The sequence below is a fragment of the Schistocerca serialis genome, chromosome 11 (genome assembly GCF_023864345.2).
Source record: "Schistocerca serialis cubense isolate TAMUIC-IGC-003099 chromosome 11, iqSchSeri2.2, whole genome shotgun sequence".
NCBI lineage: Eukaryota > Metazoa > Arthropoda > Insecta > Orthoptera > Acrididae > Schistocerca > Schistocerca serialis.
In genome coordinates this window covers 96,604,773-96,628,157 of record NC_064648.1, presented here as the reverse complement: position 1 = coordinate 96,628,157, position 23,385 = coordinate 96,604,773, and the positions used below count along the sequence as shown (strand labels likewise).

The 23,385-nt window shown below is 39.8% G+C and overlaps 1 non-coding gene across 1 annotated transcript; it reads right to left on the bottom strand.

Moving 5' to 3' along the window:
• Positions 1 to 7,030: 7,030 nt before the first annotated feature.
• On the bottom strand, positions 7,031 to 7,105 carry Trnas-uga (transfer RNA serine (anticodon UGA)). The gene has a single exon. It is a non-coding gene; the product is annotated as a tRNA-Ser (tRNA).
• Between the last annotated feature and the right edge of the window lie 16,280 nt (positions 7,106 to 23,385).

Sequence of the window (23,385 nt, the reverse complement as noted above, 5' to 3'; positions counted from 1 at the left end):
GCACCGTTCCTCACAAGCGTCTTCTAATCAAACTGCATGCCTACGGAGTATCGCCTCCGTTGTGCGACAGGGTTCGTGATTTCTTGTCAGAAAGGTTATCGAGTAAAACTGAAGTAATATCCGGCGTTCCTGATCTATATTAACGACATAAGAGATAATCTGAGTACCTGTCTTAGATTGTTTGCAGATGATGCTGTAATTTACCGTCTTGTAAAGTCTTCAGATGATCAAAACGACTTGCAAAATGATTTAGATAATATATCTGTATTGTGCTAGAATTGGCAATTGACCGTGAATAAACAAAAGTGCAAAGTTATTCACATGAGTACTAAAAGAAATCAGCTAAATTTCGATAACGCGATAAGTCACACAAATCTGAGGGCTGTAGATTCTACTAAATACTTGTAGGGATTACAACTACTAATAACCCAAATGGGAACGATCACATCAAATACAGGGTTATTACAAATGATTGAAGCGATTTCACAGCTCTACAATAACATTATTATTTGAGATATTTTCACAATGCTTTGCACACACATACAAAAACTCAAAAAGTTTTTTTAGGCATTCACAAATGTTCGACATGTGCCCCTTTAGTGATTCGGCAGACATCAAGCCGATAATCAAGTTCCTCCCACACTCGGCGCAGCATGTCCCCATCAATGAGTTCGAAAGCATCGTTGATGCAAGCTCGCAGTTCTGGCACGTTTCTTGGTAGAGGAGGTTTAAACACTGAATCTTTCACATAACCCCACAGAAAGAAATCGCATGGGCTTAAGTTGGGAGAGCGTGGTGGCCATGACATGAATTGCTGATCATGATCTCCACCACGACCGATCCATCAGTTTTCCAATCTCCTGTTTAAGAAATGCCGAACATCATGATGGAAGTGCGGTGGAGCACCATCCTGTTGAAAGATGAAGTCGGCACTGTCGGTCTCCAGTTGTGGCATGAGCCAATTTTCCGGCATGTCCAGATACAAGTGTCCTGTAACGTTTTTTTCGCAGAAGAAAAAGGGGCCGTAAACCTTAAACCGTGAGATTGCACAAAACACGTTAACTTTTGGTGGATTGCGAATTTGCTGCACGAATGCGTGAGGATTCTCTACCGCCCAGATTCGCACATTGTGTCTGTTCACTTCACCATTAAGAAAAAATGTTGCTTCATCACTGAAAACAAGTTTCGCACTGAACACATCCTCTTCCATGAGCTGTTGCAACCGCGCCGAAAATTCAAAGCGTTTGACTTTGTCATCGGGTGTCAGGGCTTGTAGCAATTGTAAACGGCAAGGCTTCTGCTTTAGCCTTTTCCGTAAGATTTTCCAAACCGTCGGCTGTGGTACATTTTGCTCCTTGCTTGCTTTATTCGTCGACTTCCGCGGGCTACGCGTGAAACTTGGCCGCACGCGTTCAACCGGTTCTACACTCACTGCAGGCCGACCCGTTGATTTCCCCTTACAGAGGCATCCAGAAGCTTTAAACTGTGCATACCATCGCTGAATGGAGTTAGCAGTTGGTGGATCTTTGTTGAACTTCGCCCTGAAGTGTCGTTGCACTGTTATGACTGGCTGATGTGAGTGCATTTCAAGCACGACATACGCTTTCTCGGCTCCTGTCGCCATTTTGTGTCACTGCGCTCTCGAGCGCTCTGGCGGCAGAAACCTGAAGTGCGGCTTCAGCCGAACAAAACTTTATGAGTTTTTCTACGTGTCTGTAGTGTGTCGTGACCATATGTCAATGAATGGAGCTACAATGAATTTATGAAATCGCTTCAATCATTTGTAATAGCCTTGTATGTGTATATCATAATATTTAGGCGAATAGTTTTTGAGACGAGCAAAGAAACAATATAGCTTCCAGTGTCATTTAATTTTTAAAGAGAATGAAATAATATTCGGAAAAACTCCAGCACTACTGCGCGCTTTCTAGGTGACCAGACGGAAAACATAAAATGCTCTCTTTCTCACCTGACATAGTATTCCAATTACAAACAAGAGAGATGAAAATTTCTAACTCAAACATAGCGTCATTTTTCTGAGCGAGCTGTGTATGATGCAAAAGCATACTGCAGGGATTTCACCGTACTGTTGACCACTGTAGCCGCTGAAGGTGTTAATTACTGTCAGTCGACTGGTAAGCTCCTAGCACCTTCCTTATTTCAAACTGAACGAGAAAAAAAAAAAAAAACCTCACGTGAGATTTGAACCAGCGTACCATAAACGACAGTTGATTATCTGTTTGCTAACGATTTCGCTACACATCCGTTAACCATTTGTGCCTCACCTGTATACAGTACAGTGCATCGAAAACTTTAAAGCAGATAATCTCTGTAAATTAATGAAAAACATTAAGAACAACCTATTTCTCGGCACTTTGTAACCGTGTTCCACACGCATGTTTCACTACGGAACAGGAAGCAGCCTCAGCCATTTTCGTACTGCTCATTAACAACGCGACAATCAAAGCACAACATTGCAGAGGCTGTAAATGTACACGATGTTTGAAATGAAAACTACGTAGCTAAAGCGTGATTAAGAAAAACCTTGATGGCTGTTAATACATTTGAATATCTTAAAGTTTCGTTTAACGTAACTTAGCAATAATACATATCCTATGTATCTAATAGATAAGTAGGACCTATTTCCAAGAGCGTAACAACACCAGTGTACGTGTGCTGCAGTTTTTGATCAATCATCGCGTTTGTGTTTGTTTAAATCAGGTTTGTTCTTATGATGAACGGAGTACAGTAAACGTGAGCTCTAAAATGCGTAACTGAAATGGCTATGAGCACTTGTTCAGTAGGAGAGATCATTTCACAGTAGCGAAGATGAAAAAGTGTGAGGATATTGAAGAATGGGACACAACCCGTCAGCTTTGATCAATGACGCCACACGTTACCACACATCTCGCATTGCAAAGATTTAAAAGTATAGACGAATGTTGAGAAACAAACGATTGAAGTACAGAGGCAACAGATCGGGGACTTGTGTCATGTACATTTATATTTCAAACGTAATGTGACGCTTATAGCTATTTCTTACAGTAGAAAACGCTAGTATAAAGCGATATATGTTACATTGGCACGGGCCCTATGTTGATATATACACGAATTTTACGTTTATCAGTTTTTTCACCTTCGCTGGTACTAGTGTCAACTGAAAAATACGATACTAGTACTAGCGAACGCGAAAAAAGGGACAAACATAAAATTTGTGTCCTGTACTTCAGGTGACCTACATAGTCCAGTTGAAGAATACGATACTAGTACTAGCGAAGCCGATGAAGTACTAGCATCCTATTCATATATATATATATATACATTTACAAAAATACTTGTATATTAGGAAGTCGAGTGAAGTGTTAGAAAGAGCAAATCACTAGACACCATAAAATTTTTTTAAGTGGCTTGGAAAGTGCCCACGGTAATAACAACAGAAATATATACTACTCGTGCATGACATATGCGTTTACATTCTCTTTCTTTCAGCGCAGTACGCTACAAATACACTTATTCGAAAGAATTTCTAAATGAATTAGTTATAGCTTACATCATTGAACCAGTGTGGTTGGGGTGTTTTCACATGTATTTGATGATACTTCACGTCTCTTGATAACTTCCTAATACATGGCACGCAAAAATGTAACAGCTGTTTCCTGAATTTAGTAGAAAATAACTAAAAACAAAACACTATCTTTAAGACGTATGTGATTGCTTTCTCACCCCTCGGGGCGCTAGTATCGCTCTAGCTGTCGAGCGGTAAAGCAGTGCGGCCATAATATCTAGAGCTGTTCCTAAAATATCGATATCCTTTCCAAAATATATAGATTTTCTACGACGTGAAATTCAACTCCGACATATCGACATATTTATATCGAAACGCCTGTATCGAGTGCCGATATTTTTATTTTATATTCTTTTTTCCTATTGAATTTCTATTATTTACTTTTATTATTTATTTTATGTTATTATATTTTATTTATTATTATTTGTATGTCTATTATATCCTTTTTTTCGCAATTTTCGGTAAATATTTGAAGCTATTTTTTAAAATAATAGTAGAACATAATTTTACTTTCTCTGTGTGAATGAGTCATTTATGTCTCAGTGAATCAAATTTTTGTCGAACTAATTAAACTTACTTACGATCACCAGAATAATTACGACATCTTATCTACTGAATTTTATTTTAGATATCACTGTCACAGTAACTCTGTTAGTGTAATTTACAGGCTATGGTGTCTGTTTCTGTCGCAAGTAGTTAAAGTTTGCATACAGCCTTCAGCAGGATAGAAGGAAGTCACAGTGTATTGTAACTAGCTTAACATGCATTTTGCACCTTAGCAGACGGCAACGACACAGTTTCCTTGTAAAAGATAAAGAGCGGCACCATTTCTTCGTAAATGACACACCGTTACACTTTCGGGAAAGAAGTAAAAGCTCTTGCGCTAACGCTGGTTTGCAGCATCGACCTAGAGGCAATGAACTCACAATTGCGCCGTGAGGCTTGTGTATCAGGGGGTCTCGGTTGAGACCCCTGCTGTCTTCTGGGAGCCTGTCTGTTCGGAGTCTGGCTCGCAGTTTCCAAGGCAAATAACTACTAGTCAACAACTAAAGCCATCGTTCACTAACATTGCGAGGCACAAACTCTAAAGCGGTCTGTACCTGCCAAAAATTCACGTAGTGAGTAGAAGCTCTGTGAAGCCAATAACTAAAGCCATCATTCATTAACATTGCGAGGCACAGCCTGTACCTGCCCAAAATTCACGTAGTGAGTAGCTCTGTGAAGCCAATGGCTAAACCCATCGATCAAAAGCATTTCAAGCACAGACTCTAAAACGGTCTGTACCTGCAAAAATTTTCATAGTCTGTTACGATCAGGTATCACATCAACGTTTAATGAAGTTACTGAAAGCTATATAGCATTTGCCACAAACCGTGAGAACGAGTATTAAACATTCTTCGAAGAAGTATTGTAAATCTTCGTTCATTTACATCAACGTCATTACAGAACAAAGTATATGCAGTTGTTGAGATTAGCGTTACTTCAGATACTATCCGACAAGACGTCAAAATTGGAAATAAATGCGATTCCCAGCTGTCTGTTGCTACTGGTCGGGGACGGCGGGCCGCACAGCTGTTGCTGGGCGTCGCCAAGAGATGGCAGAGCGGTAGCCGGTCCTTGGCTCACAGCAGTACGTGTATTTGGTGTAGTATTAACACCTGTATGCAAAAATGTCGACCTCTTTGCTAATACTTTGGTTGGCCAATACGAAGCAGGCCGACGGCACATAAACCGCTCTTCTGTCAAAGTCCAAGCTAATTAAAACGTATTTTGAATTACATAAAAACAGATGGCTGTGAAAGATGATTGTTCTTTTAATGCATATTCTACCCCGAAACAACGTCCATATCATCCCTGACTCAATGGGGAACAAATACGTTTTGACGATCCTCACAATGAATTCTGACTGTCTTTCTCGCCTTCTCGAATTGTTTCTGGAATTCAGTTTAGACACTTCTCGTAACACACGGCTTATTTCTGGCATTATCACACTTCCAGCGCATTTGACATTTCTCAATCCTTTCACTAAATTTGTAGAAGCTGTCTGTTCATCTAAAAAATCTTCGACAAGCGGCCACTAAATACACCCTTCGCAAAACGATGTTTCTTTTTTCCATTTGCAGTCTACCTCCATTGACAAAGAATCTCTCTCCAGTCATTCTTCAGAGAAGAAAAATAAGCCACATCTAAAGACTGCATAAGACTAGTACAGTTCGGTGGAATGCAAATGAAATTTGTGTTGTTTTCCTCACACAGCCCCGTAGTTTTCATTAAGATGTGAGAAGAGGGATTATCTCTAATAATTACTCTCCGTCGTCCTTTCTCTGAGGCAAACAGGAGGAAGTGAGTCTGAAAACAACTGTCAAACACACTCTGTGCTAGCCAATCACTCAAATGTGTTCATTTGCATTCCAGGAGGCAGTGTGCGATTTGCAGAGGGGGGGGGGGGGGGGGGATTGGGGGGATTTCACCCCCTCTGTATCAGACCATCCCCTCCTCTGGCTTTAATTTATGCATCCCAACCTGGGATGTTTATTTCCCACGCACTGGAGTAAAACTTTACATGTAATTTAAATTTGTGAAGCCGAACACTGAAAGTTTTTAATACAGTCTTACTATTAATACTATTAATATGTTTGCTTATTAATTTTGAAAAAGTGTTACGTAGTAGTTAAGCATTTCAAAACATTTAGAACTAAATCATCATTCCCATGTTGTCATTGTTGCTTTCGTCTAAGGTGCGTCATCCGTTTACTTGCGAGCTTGCGAGGGAAGTAGTGTGGCAGTCATATTGCAGCAGTCCTACCGCAGAGTTGGGTGAGCTGGGGGCTGAAAGTCCCACCCCGGGCCCTGACACAGGGTGGTGACCGTCCCAGTACCTGTCCGAACATTCACTGTTAGGCCAGATTTTGGCAACAGTATGGTGCGGACTAACGCGCCTGGGACGAGAGAACACATTACTAAATACCGCACCATCGTCTGCATCTAGTTCCTGGGATACTATTTCGTGGATCTTCTTTAAGTACTCTTCTCTTCCACCATCGTTTTCTTTTTCTTTGGTTTTCATTTCCGTTGTTAACTGCATGTGCAAGCACCAAGTAGGCCGACGCTGCGATACTTTATCATCCTTTATACTGCAAGACCGACACACGTGTGGCACAAATTCTGTTGCTTTAGTATAAATTAACCTGCCGCATGCGCCGCAAGATGTTGCCTGTTGTAGCATGCTACAAGACGTCGCCCCAGCGTAAACGAGGCTTTAGAGCCAGGTCTGTATTGTATGGTGGATGCGATGTGTTGCGTACGAAACTAAAACCTGCAATCAGATCCAAACGTCGTGGAAAACTGTGAAGAGGTGTCATCCTGCAGCAACATGACGCTCGTCCACATTCTGCCAAACGGACAGCCGACGCAATAAAGGAGTTGAGATTCGAGGTATGAAACTTCCTGGCAGATTAAAACTTTGTGCCCGACCGAGACTCGAACTCGGGACCTTTGCCTTTCACGGGCAAGTGCTCTACCAACTGAGCCACCGAAGCACGACTCACGCCCCGTCCTCACAGCTTTACTTCTGCCAGTATCTCGTCTCCTACCTTCCAGACTTTACAGAAGCTCTCCTGCGAACCTTGCAGAACTAGCACTCCTGAAAGAAAGGATATTGCGGAGACATGGCTTAGCCACAGCCTGGGGGATGTTTCCAGAATGAGAGTTTCACTCTGCAGCGGAGTGTGCGCTGATATGAAACTTCCTGGCAGATTAAAACTGTGTGCCCGACCGAGACTCGAACTTGGGACCTTTGCCTTTAGCGGGCAAGTGCTCTATCATGTGAGCTACCGAAGCACGACTCACGCTCGGTCCTCACAGCTTTACTTTTTGAATTCCCGTCGTATACCTGTATGTAGAAGAATTTTGTAAATAAGCTTTACTTATAATGTACTTTTAAAGATATAACAAGGGACGGCTTTTCTGATAATGCATACGCGTGAATAGTGAGTTTCGGCTCTAACATCTATTTATAAATAACTGTTTAACCACGGGTAATGCCACGGTCCAAGCTAGTTACATATGTAATTATACTAACCCCCTAAACGTCCCCCCCCCCCCCCCCCACTGGTAAAAGCACAAATCGCACACTGCGTTGATGTCGTTTTTCCGTGTGTGTGTGTGTGTGTGTGTGTGTGTGTGTGTGTGTGTGTGTGTGTGTGTCAGTCATGCGGATCCCTAAGAATTTGTTGTGGTGAATTCAAGAATTTGACGTTACTGTCACTTAGTGTTACTGTTGGAGCCTGGAGAGTTCTGTTCTGAATGGTGTGGAAGGTTAGGCGTACTGTCTGTTTTCCACTGAAGTCCAGTCCATTCGCTTCAAGCCAGGAGTATAGTTGGATTGTATTCCTTTTTACTGCTGACTGGATAGATTCATCTGTATTAGATGTAAGGACATCAGTATAGTCAGCAAATGGAAATGCTTTACTAGTGGGTATGTGGGGGCAAGTAGAAGTAATGAGGTACTAAAAACTGATCCTCATGGCACATCATGTTTAATGACTTGTCTCAAAGTGACCACTTCTAGGAGTCGTGATTGATTTTATTTATGTGGACGTATTGTATTCAGTCTTCAATATAACTGCTGAGACAGCCATGGGCAGTGCCCTTTACCCATGCAAATCCAAATTTTGTAAGAGTATGTTGTGGTTTACTGCATGAAAGGCCACTGTGAGGTCAAGAAAGACACCTATAGCTGGGAATTTTTCATCAAAAATATGTAGAGCAGTATCAAGAAATTCAAATTTTGTATCAGTAGCTGTTTTATTTTCTTGGAAACCATAATGGGCAGAAGAAAGAATTGCTGCTTAAAAAAAAAGTATAGGCATTGATCTGGGAAATACTTGAAAATTTTACACAACTGTGGCCAGAAAGTAGAAGTTAACATACTGATGGACACGCCCGGTAGCAAACACTAGCGATGTTGTTACTAAAAAAGCAGTTCTGCAAGGCATGATTACAACACTGCTCACAGGTGAGGACGCATAGCCTGACAGGCACTATAAACAAATTTGGATGTGGAGTGATAAGGTGGAATAAAGGGCATTGACATGGCATGAAAAACCCATATGTTGCAGTTGCAACTGCATAATTATTAAGGAACGTACCACTCGTGCTCTCCAGAGAGACTATGCCAGAGGTGTAAGGAAAGGAGTATAAATAAGGGAGCCCAGAGGCTCAAAGCAAGCAGTCATGTGACCAAACTTTGTGTCTGGAACCAGAGAGAGTAACGATTGTTGCAGGCCAACCACAACAACCGTCTGGATGAATTTCAGCAACAGGCCCACTGAATGAACCGTCAGCTCTGCTATAGAGATGTGCCACAGTCGTGGCGAGGCAGGTCCCAAACTTCGTACTGCAGAGGTGTGGGCAGCAGGGGACAGCCGTCCTTTGCTCTCTGGGCGATATCGTCCGACAGACTGCGAGCCACTGTCTGCACGGGCGGAGCTGGGATGTGATATCGTGGCCTCCCCGATTCGAGGCTGTCCTGTCACTGAAAGAGCTGCTCCGAGTGGGCGACTGGAGCTGCTGAGGCTTTACTACAGTGACGGATGCCGGCTGTTATACTTCGGTGCTATACGCGGTGAACGCAAGGAATGCTCGAGGGAATAACCAGCCGAGCTCCAGAGAGCAGCCTGGGGATTTCGACTCGGCCAACACGTGCTGCTGGTCGTGCCACCCAGTCCAGGACAGTAGTCATTTCATGACAAGGATGGAGTAGCCAGGTGCTGTAGCAGCAGAGCCAGCACTGGTGCTTGTGCCGGCACATGTACACGTACTGCACCACCGTCGTAGGGATCAACAGAGGCACTGTGTATTCTTCAGCAGAATGTAAATCGATGCCAAACTTCTCTGTATACCTCTGCATGCCCCGTGCCAGTGAGCTGTACATTTTGTAATTTGTCCGGGCACAATTTCCAGTGTGGCAGACCTGTAGTAGCTACTTGTTCTGTGTGTAAGCAAACTGAACATCTGGCTAGTAGCTGTACTCAGTCTAGATTCTAGATGAGCACTGATTCACCACAAGAATTAATTAGTGGTTAGGCTTTAGTGTGTGTGTGGAGAAGGGTTAAATGGGAAGTTTTCTTTTCGTAGCAGTTGGCAATTGAATTGCGGTAGAAGTAAGAGTATGCAAATGGTGGAAACACTGGCTACTACTAGTGTGGATGCAGTTGCTGCTGTAATACAGTGATTACTCGTGTTAAAACATGAATTTGAGAACGAGAGGCAGAGAAAGTTCGAACTTAATCGTGAGTAGACACTGGGGAAGTGTCAGGCTCAGCATAGTTGGAATCAGCCGAAAGTAAGTCTGGGTTGACAGTGCCTTCTCCTCCGTATGACCTGGCAGTGTTCGCAGTAATTTGTTGCTTCTCAGACGAGGCAATGGAGGATGTGATGGTTTTTAATAGGACATTTGGATGCTGTGGAAGTGCACAGGTAGTCAGACAAAAGAACACTGTATGTTGATAGTAGGCATTTGGCAGGGGACACTGAAGCATATGCTGTATATCGTGAGACATCCAGTAAAGCACAAACGTGTGAGAAGTGGGTCTCGCGAGCCTGCAGGAATCGCTTCGTGGTGTCGTCAGAAAGGCAGAAAGCGTGACAGTGTTGCCTGGTATCTAGACCTGTAAGCAGCTCTGTTGACATAACTGACATGGTTACGTTAGGTTAGCATCACCTGTTGGCCACAGCCTTTATACAGACTTGTTTCAGTTGTCGTTTTGGAATGTCAAGCCACTCCAGATTGTTTGAACGAGGCTTCCATAAAAAGAATTAAATATAGAAACAATCTTTGAATGTGAATAATCTCGATTAAGCTGACATACTAATCCGCAATATTGTTGGAGTTACATAATAGTCTTACGTGATTGATTGAAGCCAAATGATTACGAATTATTGGTTGAATGGCAGAGTTTTATAGTATAACAAATATTATGCATTCAGGACAATGTTTAATTTATTAAGTGCAGCTTACTAAGACATTTACAGTAAGAATTTGTCTTTGCACCCATAAAAGCAGTAGCAAATGTGGGAAAATGGTTGAAATGTAAGGGATATGTAGTGAAATGCCTCTTACATTTTTCCAGTTTGTGTATGATATCTGTACTTAATTATGATATCTGTACTTAATATGCATCAAAACACACGTCGGATGCTTGCTTATTTTCTAATATATGTTTTTGGGCTTGACCTAGTAGCTTTATTTTTTATTACGAAAATGTGTTAGTTATGGGAAAGTGCATTTAAATATGGCGCAATCAAAGTATTAGGCAAACCCAGATATCTGTCTGTTATCACAACCTTTATTTCTCATCGACTGAGTTCCACAATTCCAGTTATCACTTTTCAACCTAATGTAGACCTCAGGCTATATTACAATTAAACTTGTTACTCCAGCCAAGCATTCAAGGAAAAAGGGGGCAGGGGGGCATGAAATCCAATATAGTACTCTAGCTCAGATATGTGCTCTTACCCAATTTGTGTTACCGATATGCTCAAATTTAGATCGTTGTTGATCTGTAAACAAACAGCTATATGTCAATCATGTTTTCTTCAAATCCAGTTTATTTTTATGTGATATTTTGACAAAAAGAGATGAATGAGGGGTTTTTAATACTATCTAAGCAATACTGAGATCTCCAAATTGAATGATTGTTATAGTAGCAAGTCACTGATTGTCAGAGTGTATCAGGTAGAGATAAATGTGAAACAAAACATTTTAAATAAATCATGAAGCTTTCGGTCAGTTTCAACTAATATTTTTTATGTAGTAGACAGTCACAATTTTCTTCCGTATTGCGATATATATATATATACATACTACACAAACAACCAAATGATACATGGTATAGGGTACCTTGCACCACTACAAATCATTTTCTTTCCTGTTCCACTTACAAGTAGAGTGAGGGAAGAAAGGCTATCTATATGCTTCCATACGAGCCCTGATTTCTCATATATTCTAAATTTTCTCTGTAGTGTAGTAGAAAAAGAACTCTGTCTTCCCTCCATTCTCATATTACAGGGTGTCTACGACCCGGGACAACGGGGAGATCCGGGAAAAACCCGGGAATTTTTTCATCCGGGAGAAAACCGGGAAAAACCCGGGAATCTTTTTGAGTTCCGGGAATTTTTCATTGTTTTAGGTTTCAGTTAAATTTTTGTGATTTTGACTGGTAAGAACCAATACTCCAACAAAAAAATTTACTGTATCCCGCTTCTGCAGAATAATACTGCAGCAACAAATCATGAAAGAGAGAAATAAAACTTAAGTCGCAAAGAAAATGCGCCATATACAACAACAAAACACAATGCTCATACAAGCGTCTGCCAACAGCAAAGTGTGTCAAAGGCTTTAGGACGACTGTGCAGTGCTTCTTAACAACAAATTGCCTCCAATGAGCGTGCCGTGACAATTTTTTACATTAGATTCGTTTTAATGCAAGATCTTTTAATGTTTCACACGTACGAACATGTGGGCCTCCTGCGCAAATGCAGTGACGCCTGTTATCTGGCGCTCTGTGGCAACTGCTGAAAAGTGCCTTTCTAACAGGTCACGGAAAAATATTGCGAATATTGCTTTGAAAAGCGTTACTTTCAAAGCAAATTTCCTTTTATGTAAGATAAACTATGTGAGAGAGTGTACGACGAAGTTCTTAAATCACAGAGCGTTTGACTCTCATTTAAAAATCAACTCTTTGGGGACGACCATATGAAGAATTTCGAGCCCAGAAGATTAGACATTTACGTCGTTATTAAAAAATTTTACTGGCACATTTATGTGATGTATGACACGCAAAAAATATCAATATTATATGTGGAAACTTAGCTTCTCTTGAAGCGTATTAATCTTAGAGACCAATATTATATGTGATAGCTTTGCTTTTCTTGTAGCAACAATTGTACATTAATTTAAGCCATTAATTTTTCTTATTTGTGTGTTCGCGCTACTTAAGAGTGATCTTGCTATTGGCTGACTACATCACGTGTCAAATGCTGTCATCAGCTGGCGAGATCAGGTGACATGAGCTGTGACTGGATTACAAAAAGTGCGTCACAATCTCGATTTTAACGCTTCGCAAAGTAACATGCGGTGTTTGGTGGAATTCGAATTTATACCTTCGTAACACGGAAATATGCAGTGTATATGTTTATGCACATCAAAGATCTTTCCAAAACGTGTTTTTTCCCCTGAGTTTCATTTTCTAAAGTGTTGGAAAATTCTACGCCGGTGTATAAAACCATAAACCATAAAAGGATTGATAAGTGCCGAGAAAAAGTATGCTGTCATTTAACATGGAAAAAATGTATTTTCACCCGGGAGAAAGTGTATTTTCAACCGGGAATTATTTTTCCTTGTCCATGTAGACACCCTGTATTAGTTTGTCTAGCATCTTTATAATACTCGCACATTATTTGAACCTATTGGTAACCTTCGTCGATCCATTATGGAAATTTACCAACAGCCGTATGTATTGTAGAAATTTATTTTATTTTATGAACTTCTATGTGCTACCCCCCCATGAACCATGGACCTTGCAGTTGGTGGGGAGGCTTGCGTGCCTCAACGATACAGATAGCCGTACCATAGGTGCAACCACAACGGAGGGGTATCTGTTGAGAGGCCAGACAAACGTGTGGTTCCTAAAGAGGGGCAGCAGCCTTTTCAGTAGTTGCAGGGGCAACAGTCTGGATGATTGACTGATCTGGCCTTGTAACACTAACCAAAATGGCCTTGCTGTTCTGGTACTGCGAACAGCTGAAAGCAAGGGGAAACTACAGCCGTAATTTTTCCCGAGGGCATGCAGCTTTACTGTAGAGAGCTGCATCAAACCAGTCTCAGGACTGAAGACCACACAACAACAACAACAACATGTTCTACCCAGTTTCGGCATTACATTGATGTCATCTTCAGGCCCCATTCGTCATACTCGTAAAATTGGTATACACGGAAGGAGCCATATAACTTGATCCGTGAATCAATCGTCCTACAACAGCTTAACACCTGAGTCTGTGTCGCCTGGCCACCAAGAGCTGTTGCAGGACGATTGATTCACAGATCCAGTTATATGGCTCCTTCCGTGTATACAGATTTCACGACTATGGTGGCTGGGGCCTGAAGATGGCATCAATGTAATGCTGAAAGTGAGTAGCATGGCTGTTGGTAAATTATTGCATCAAGAAGAATATTGGTAACCTATCTAGAAGCCCACCTTTGAGTCACTTCAAATCTGACCTGGTGGATATCCAAACATTAGGTAAGTACTCATGAATGGGTCACACAAGTGCTCTACATGGGTGGTCTAAGTGGTCTTCCCCTCATTCCCAATCTTGCAAAACATATCCATCTTCCCAGAGGAAGGAACTAATGGACCTGAAAATTGGAAATGTTATTTTATTCTAGTGCTGTTCTTATCTCATACTTCACACAAAGCATGTAATAATTTTAGAATGAGTATTGTCAGCCTCACATATAGCAGTAACATTAAAATCCTGTTTAATATGAACCCTAGTGTTGAACAGCATATGCATCCTTCAGTCCAAGCATTATCTTTAATTATAATTAATTATTGAAGGAGAGGCTAATAAAATAGTTTTTCACTTTGTATTTTTTTAATATCTTAGAATTTCCAGTTTTCTGCCTGGTACCTGTTTGACTGTTGTATTAGAATATAAAATTCTATCCTGAATCATAGACAGGGATGTGTAGTCTACATGAACAATATTTTTACTTCCAGCATTTTGCAAGTTCGTTTCACTGAAAATAGTAAAACTATCCCTGTTATTAACAACAAATACTATTAGTGAGTAAATATATTAACATGTAAGTGTAAGACTCCCAAGGACACTGAAGAGAGATTTGTAAGGTGCTGAGCTATCAGTTTTACACACTAATTTTACTCATGTGGCTAAAAAGTTATGTTAAACTTCCCCATCAAATTTCTATAAAATCCCAAGATTTTCAGATAGCCTCAATCACCATCAGCATGTACTAAGTCTGACCGTCATAAAACTGGTGAGGTTCACAGTTTTACGCCCAGTGGATGGCACATGATTGGCTAAATTACATCTGATGACAACATGGAGATGGCGTATGCTAAGATGACAATCTCTGCATTCATAGGCTATATTAGTATTGCTGTCCAGCATGGCTTGCAGTGCCATCACTCATATCGGATGATGACTATCATACAGTATAGGTACCCAGATATACGAGTGGTTTGAAGACTTCTTATGTAATAGAATCCAGTACATTGTCAATGATGAGACAGGCGTTCCATCACGAGTGCCACAGGGAAGTGTGATATTATTTTCTGTATATGTAAGTGATTTGGCAGACAGGGTGCGCAGCAATCTGCAGTTGTTTGTTGATGATGTTGTGGTGTATGTGAAGATGTCTTTATTGAGTGACCTTAGGAGGATACAAGATAACTTAGACAAAGTTTCCAGTTGGTGTGATGAATGGCAGCTAGCTCTAATGTAGAAAGACGTATATAACGCAGATAAGTAGGAGAAACTGTTGTGTAATGTTCGAAATACTGCATTAAAGTTAAGTTTTTTAAATAATTCAGCATAATGTAGCAAAGTGATATGAAATGGAACAGGCATGTTAGGGTAAGGTATTAATGGTAGACTTTGGTTTATTAGGAGATTTTTGGAAAAGTGTAGTTCATCTGTAACAGTCTCTGCGCATAGGGCACTAGTGCAACATGTACTTGAGTACTGCTGGAGTGTCTGGGATCCCCACCAGGATTAAAGGAAAGGTGGGCTGCAGATTTGTTATGAACAATATGCAAGTATTATGGAAATGCTTTGGGAACTCAAATGGGAATCCGTGGAGGGAATGCAACGCGCTTTTTGAGGAATAGTTTTGAGAAAATTTGGAGAACCGACACTTGAAGCTGACTGCAGAAAGATTTTACTGCCACTAATGTACATTTCACCACTAAGATCAGATGAGAGAAATTGGGGCTCTTACAGAGGCATGTAGACAGTCATATACACCTCTCTCTATTTGTGAGTGGAACAGGAAAGGAAATGAATAAAATATCATCAGTTTCCAAGCCACGTCAATTTGAAAACTCTGAGGCAAGAAAATGACCAGTAGCGGTACAAGATATCCCCTGTCAGACTCCACATAGTGGCTTGCAGAGTATGTGTGTAGATGTAAAACTATGTAAAGTTCTCCTCTGAAATTTTTCTTTCTCAAGTGCATGTTTCCATGTATTGATTTAGTTATACTAGCTAATTTGAAACTGTTTTAAAATATTAAGTTTTATATTCAGATGTATTAACTTGTGTGTGAGATTTGATCTGTTCTTGTATCTAGCTAAAACTAAAACCAAGAGCAAGTAAACAAATAAATAAATAACTAGGTGTGTTACCAGTGTCTCTTGAAGCTGTGACCATACACTCTAATTTCTACTGCTTCCCTAATCACAGACACAGTTGGAGTCATGGGCCTGAATCCTCGTCTGTACAAACAGCCTGTTTATTCATTAGGTTGTTCTTGGAAACTGCTGCTTTTAGTGTTCCTGTACTTAAGGTGGCAATGTTCAACACAACAATTAGCAACAGTCTGTATAGAGTACCCTTCATAACAGATACCGCAATTACAAGTACTCTGAGGCTAAGAGTATTTTTAACAGATCGTGTCTCTCTAATTTTCCTGGTTGGCCAAAAGATCGATCTGATTCTGTGACCAGTTTAGACTCTACTTATCTTACTTGTTGTTGCACCACAGAATGGGAAGCATTCTACATGCTGGACCACATGGCTCAGTTGAATGGTATCAAGTCTTGTTTTCTTTGACAGATTTGACCTAATTACACAGGCAGAATATGCACTGCGGTGGTGGAGGTGGGTTAGATTTTGCATGAGTAATGGAAAGGTGAACAGGCATGGGCAAGGGACGAACTAAGCTAAATAGGAAATAAAGGGGTGAGGGTGAGGGCTTGAGGTGATGAGATGTTCAAAGCCATACGAGATTATATCACAACATTAAGATAAGACTATGGAATGCACATCCTAATGCATAACTGAAATTTTTATAGCACTGTACTATACGAATTAATAGCAGACCCACTTTCATCACATAATTTGTTAGATAGCCAATACCTATATTACACAATATCTCAACAAATGCGAACAATCTCATGCTTAGATGAATACGCAAACACAAACATTATTTCAATACTACTCATGAAGATAAAAAAAGTCATTAAAAATAGAAAACAGTAGACAATATCCAAACACGGGGAGAAGAAAGAAAGCCTTCACCCGTCTGCAAAACCACAGGCCAGACCAGTTTCACAAAGACTATATAGCTGCACCCAGCACCTAATGTCTGTCAATACCAGTCATTATAAGATGACCTCTACATTTACCTGTTAGTGTTGGCATATGCAGTCACCAGTACCAGGTACTTTCTGTTTACGTCTTCCTTTGATCATGCATCATCATTTTCCATTTAATCACCCACAATCAACTCCACCTTTTTTTCTTGCTCCCCTACCCTCACTTGCACATCCCACCGGTAATCATTGCAAAAATAAATTGATGTGTTTCTTTTAACCAGGATGAGTGATTTGTGTTTAACAGATAGAATAGATGACATCTTATCAGATATGAAAAACAGTACTGTAATTTTAATGCTATTCATTGTGTATTCAAATGCATATCATTTTCTTATATTTAATGTTGGAGTACATGATCTCTTAAACTATTGCTTCTCTTCATTGCATTTTTGGTGTTTGTAAATTTTAAGACACTTTATTGTAATGTGACTTCTATAGTGCAGTGGCATTATAAGTCAATAAAGATAAATTTGCCAAGGGCCCAATGCTTCTCCACAATCCTCCTACCTATTCCGGTGCATATTTATCCATGCTTCTTCCTATCCCGACTCACTCATCGATTGTAAATAATATTATGTGTGAAACTTCCTGGCAGATTAAAACTGTGCGCCTGACTGTGACTCGAACTCGGGACCTTTGCCTTTCACGGGTAAGTGCTCTACCAACTGAGCTACCGAAGCACGACTCACGCCCGGTACTCACAGCTTTACTTCTGCCAGTACCTTGTCTCCTACCTTCCAAACTTTACAGAAGCTCTCCTGCGAGAGTAACATATGATTCTTCAGTTTCACCTGGTGTATTTCTTGCTTGAACAGTCCACGGGTGTACTGTTCGAGCAAAATGGTAACACCTCCCACAAATGACGAGAATTAGGCTCGTACACTGACATTTTGAATAAAGAACAACTTTATTATGCATACACAAATAGAGTAATGATTGAATGAGGTTACACTGACTGAGATCCAAGCTAACTGCCTGACATCTGCGATCTGTTTCATTCGACCGCTATGTACATGGTGGCAGCCAGTCAAGGAAATTGGTTTAAAAAATGTATTTCAAAGGCGCAGTCAAATCTTTAGAAGTTTACTGCTAGATTAACTTATGCTGTGCCTACGTGACACAAGTCGCCTGTCTTTCAAAACTGAGGCAGTTCTGTCGAGTTAAAGCTGCTGACAAGAGATACCCTGAGACCTCTGCTGAAACGTATTCACACCGTTGCTCTGGCTCTGCTTTTCATGACCAGCCACCAATGTAAGTTAACATGAACCGCTTCCCCTTCCGTTGCCCATATCAGTTAATTGTTTGGCCTCCTAGACCAGCCTTAAACCTGCTAACTTCTGACCGTAGGCGCACCCCTTGTACGCCATACGCTGAAATATATTATCTTTCCTGTTCTGTCATTTAACAGCAGCCCTGGATGCCCACTCTCAACTCCCATCCACTCGACCTCCTGCACACTGTCGTCACGAGGCATATGTAACAACCTTCCCCCCTTCCCTGCCCATATACAGTATAGCTACTTAACATTGTCGCCACCTATGGGGAAACAGTGTAAGCAAAGTTGTACACGATGTATAAGCTGAGATTATTTTGTACTCCTCCCACTGTGTTGTCTTGTCCTTCTGCCTTCCCTTCACTTTCCAAACCATCCTCCCTTACTCATCCCACACATATTAATGATGAACTTTTGTTGGGATGTGATCTTTTGTGCCTTTATGATTCTTAGTTATCATGAAGGAATAAACCCTTTACATTTATTTTATGGTGTTACAGTTGATTTTGTTAACTGTCCATCAAAATTTGACACTAGATCCTAGCACCCCTACAATCATGCTACCTAATTATTTGTTATAATTGCTAATTTTGTAATGGCATAGCACTGTCAGTTGAGCACCAATGTTACAACAGATAATACTTGACACAATGAGATTTTCACTCTGCAGTGGAGTGTGTGGTGATATGAAACTTCCTGGTAAATTTGTGTTCTGGACCGAGACTCGAACATTGGACCTTTGCCTTTTGTGGGCAAGTGCTCTACCAACTGAGCTACCTATGCATGACTCACGCTCCATCCTCACAGCTTTTCTTCCACTAGGAGATGAGGTACTGACAGAAGGAAAGCTGTGAGAATGGGGTAGCTCAGCTGGTAGAGCGCTTGCCCACAAAAGGCAAAGGTCCCTAGTTAGAGCCTCAGTCTGGCACACAGTTTTAATATGCCAGGAAGTTTCAATTCTTGGCATGATATTCTGAAATTAGGTTTTTCTGTGGTATGTTAACTAGTTTGTTGTTGAACCCACATGTTTGCTCTTAATGTGTCATACAGAATTTGTGCACGTATGGCAGCTGTGATGTTTTTTGACAGTCTAAAGATGGGCATTGCCTAAAATGCATTAATAAGAAAATTTAAATTACAATTGGGCTCTTCTTGTTAGTGACTCAAAACGGTAATAGATACAAGCTCAGTTACTCATATAATCGTCATGGGCCTCTTGAGTGACTTCAGTTTGAAAATTTAACTGGAAACTGCAATAAATTATCACTACAATTACATATCTTGCATCTCAAAACAGCTTCTGTGTTCCAGTTACAATATTTAGCTGTCACTCACCTGTTATTGCTTGTTTAACATTTAGTCAACTATCTGGTGATTAAAATTTTACATTCCACCTCATTTCCTCGTGCATTTATTAAAAAAAGGAAATAATTGAAAATACTCACAACTTAGAAATAATAGTACTTCGTTGTTAGAAAACCCACCTTTATTTGTTCTATTTCATGATCCTGCCATTGTTTGTTTCTACCTTTTTTAAAATTCAATCATTTTACAATTTTTTGCTATCTTTAGTGTATTTAGAAATATATAGCAGGTGATTCATACATGCTACTGAAATACCAAGGTGAGTTTAATCACAGCACTCCCAGAAATTCTATAGAATGAGTTAATACTGTGGTTAAGATCACTTTACAGAGAACTCTCTAAACAATCATTTAAAGTCTCATGTTGCAGTTTACCACTGAATTTGGTGAGATGCCAGTGTTTATTTAGGCAAATATATTATTGACTTAACGTGAAAGTTCAGTGGTTTTTTAATACATGAGATTTGAAAATATATTCCAATTATTAGACAAAATTTACTTCCTGTATTTGCTTTTAAAGTGCATCTGAATTCAATTATCCGTACTCTTTACTTTCACTTGGTTCTTTTATTTCACTACATCAATTCACTTCCTTGTGTTTTGACAAATGCCTGCCAACTCATCAGACCTAACATATTTAACCTGTAACTAGTACCACCAGATTGGCCGTGTTTACAGCAAGGAAGTTTGTGATTACACCATTTTTTGTTTTAGTGTGGTGAGACTGACACCATCCTACTGCTTGAAAGATTGCTCTCCCAGACAGAAGTGGTGTTACATTCTCATAATGAAATGAAAGTAAGTGAACAGATATGTTAATGTTGAGGTGTAACATGAATTTATGAGGACCAGGAAGCTTGCTGTTGGTTGTGTTTCTATGTTCAAAAGCTGTTGTATACATGTGTCCACATAGCATGAAACTGGTTACAGATTGTGACACACACATCACCAACATTTGGAACTGGCCAAAGACCAAAACTGGCCAGTAATGCAATGAAGGCATCTTGCACAATAACACAGACAGCCTACAGTGGTTTTTTGAAATGGTTTCGTCGTTTAGAAATGTGACAGATAAATGGTTCTCTTCAATAATAATAATAATAATAATAATAATAATAATTGTGACAGATAATAATGATAATAACCCCCGTGGAGGCCCGGGAAAAGGATAGGCCTCCGGTATGTTCTGCCAGTCGTAAAAGGCGACGAAATGAACAAACCACTAATAGGGCTAACCCCTCTTTTAGTGTGATTAGTTGGTTCAGGACAGAACTAATGAAGCCTCGGAAAAGCACTGTCATGGTCAGGGATGACGCTTGAACCCTATGCCCGTCCACAATGGTAACAACACTGCTAGCCACACGGAAAATGATTTAAATCCAAATAGAGGTGTTTTGCAGGATATGCTTCCTGCAACCACCCTAGAAGGAAAACAAAGACAAAGGATGAGATGGTCAGATGAAGTTAACCGACACCTCACGTTCTGTTATTACCAAGCAACAAACTTAGGAACCAACACAACTGGATACAGATCACAAGTATACACAGAATTTATTACCAGATACCCAGAATTAAAATTTTTAACAAAACAACGACTAGCTGATCGGATCCGTGTAATAATCAAAAATAACAGGATACCCCAGTCAGAATTAAGAAACATCAAACAAAAAGTGCAACAAATACTGGAACAAAATAATGTGCAATCAGAAGAAGAAGAAGAAAATACAGTAATGGACTCAAACATCCCAGAGCAAACAAACAAAGAACAACATGCATCAATTAAACAATCAGAGGAAAACGAAATCTTAAGACAGCCACCAGAATAAGCATAAATAGAACACGAAGTGACGCACATGTTAGATACAGAAGAAAAATTTCAGCTGACATATATAGAATACAAAGACACAAATACAGACATTAGACCATTCTTGCATAGATCACCAAATAACCCACAAGTCGAAACAACAATAACAACTATCAACACAATCATACACAACAAAATAAATGAAAATACAACTATGGAAGAGTTACAACTACTGGTTTATATAGTAGCACTCACTACACTAAATATACACACTAGGCAGAGATCAGAACAAACCAACACACAGAAGAAACCCACAAAACCAGCATGGCAACACAGGCTACAGATCAGAATAGAAAAACTGAGAAAAGACTTCGGACAGCTAACACAATTTATAAGAAATGAAATATCAGACAAAAAACGAAAAAGGTTAGGCAAAATCTCACAACAAGAAGCGATAGAGCAATTAGTTGAAAAGAAGCAGAAATTACAAGCATTGGCCAAATGACTTAGAAGATACAAAAAAAGTGAAAATAGAAGAAAACAAAACCAAACATTCAACACAAACCAAAAGAAATTTTACCAGACAATAGATAACACACACATTAAAATAGACAATCCACCAAACATAACAGACATGGAACACTTCTGGAGCAACATGTGGTCAAACCCAGTACAGCATAACAGGCATGCACGGTGGATACAAGCAGAAACAGACACATACAAGATGATACCACAAATGCCTGAAGTGATAATTTTGCAACATTAAGTCACCCAAGCAATTAATTCTACTCACAATTGGAAAGCCCCTGGAAAAGATAAAATAGCAAATTTCCAGCTAAAGAAGTTCACCTCAACACATTCACATCGAACTAAATTATTTAACAGTTACATTGCAGACCCATACACATTCCCTGATACACTTACACATGGAATAACTTATCTGAAACCTAAAGATCAAGCAGACACAGCAAACCCAGCTAAATATCGCCCCATAACATGCCTACCAACAATATACAAAATATTAACTTCAGTCATTATACAGAAGTTAATGACACATACAACACAGAACAAAATTATAAATGAAGAACAAAAAGGCTGTGGCAAAGGAGCACGAGGATGTAAAGAGCAACTGATAATAGATGCAGAGGTGACATATCAAGCTAAAACTAAACAAAGGTCGCTACACTACGCATACATTGATTACCGAAAAGCTTTTGATAGTGTACCCAACTCATGGTTACTACAAGTATTGGAAATATACAAAGTAGATCCTAAATTGATACAGTTCCTAAACATAGTAATGAAAAATTGGAAAACCACACTTAATATCCAAACAAATTCAAATAATTTCACATCACAGCCAATACAGATTATGCGTGGAATATACCAAGGAGACTCATTAAGTCCTTTCTGGTTCTGCCTTGCTCTGAACCCACTATCCAACATGCTAAATAATACAAATTATGGATACAATATTACTGGAACATACCCACACAAAATCAGACATTTGCTATACATGAATGATCTAAAACTACTGGCAGCAACCAATCAACAACTCAACCAATTACTAAAGATAACAGAAGTATTCAGCAATGATATAAATATGGCTTTTGGAACAGACAAATGTAAGAACAATAGCATAGTCAAGGGAAAACACACTAAACAAGAAGATTACATATTGGATAACCACAGCGACTGCATAGAAGCGATGGAAAAAACAGATGCCTATAAATATCTAGGATACAGACAAAAAATAGGAATAGATAATACAAATATTAAAGAAGAACTAAAAGAAAAATATAGACAAAGACTAACAAAAATACTGAAAACAGAATTGACAGCAAGAAACAAGACAAAAGCTATAAATACCTATGCCATACCAATATTGACCTACTCATTTGGAGTAGTGAAATGGAGTAACACAGACCTAGAAGCACTCAGTACACTTACACGATCACAATGACACAAATATAGAA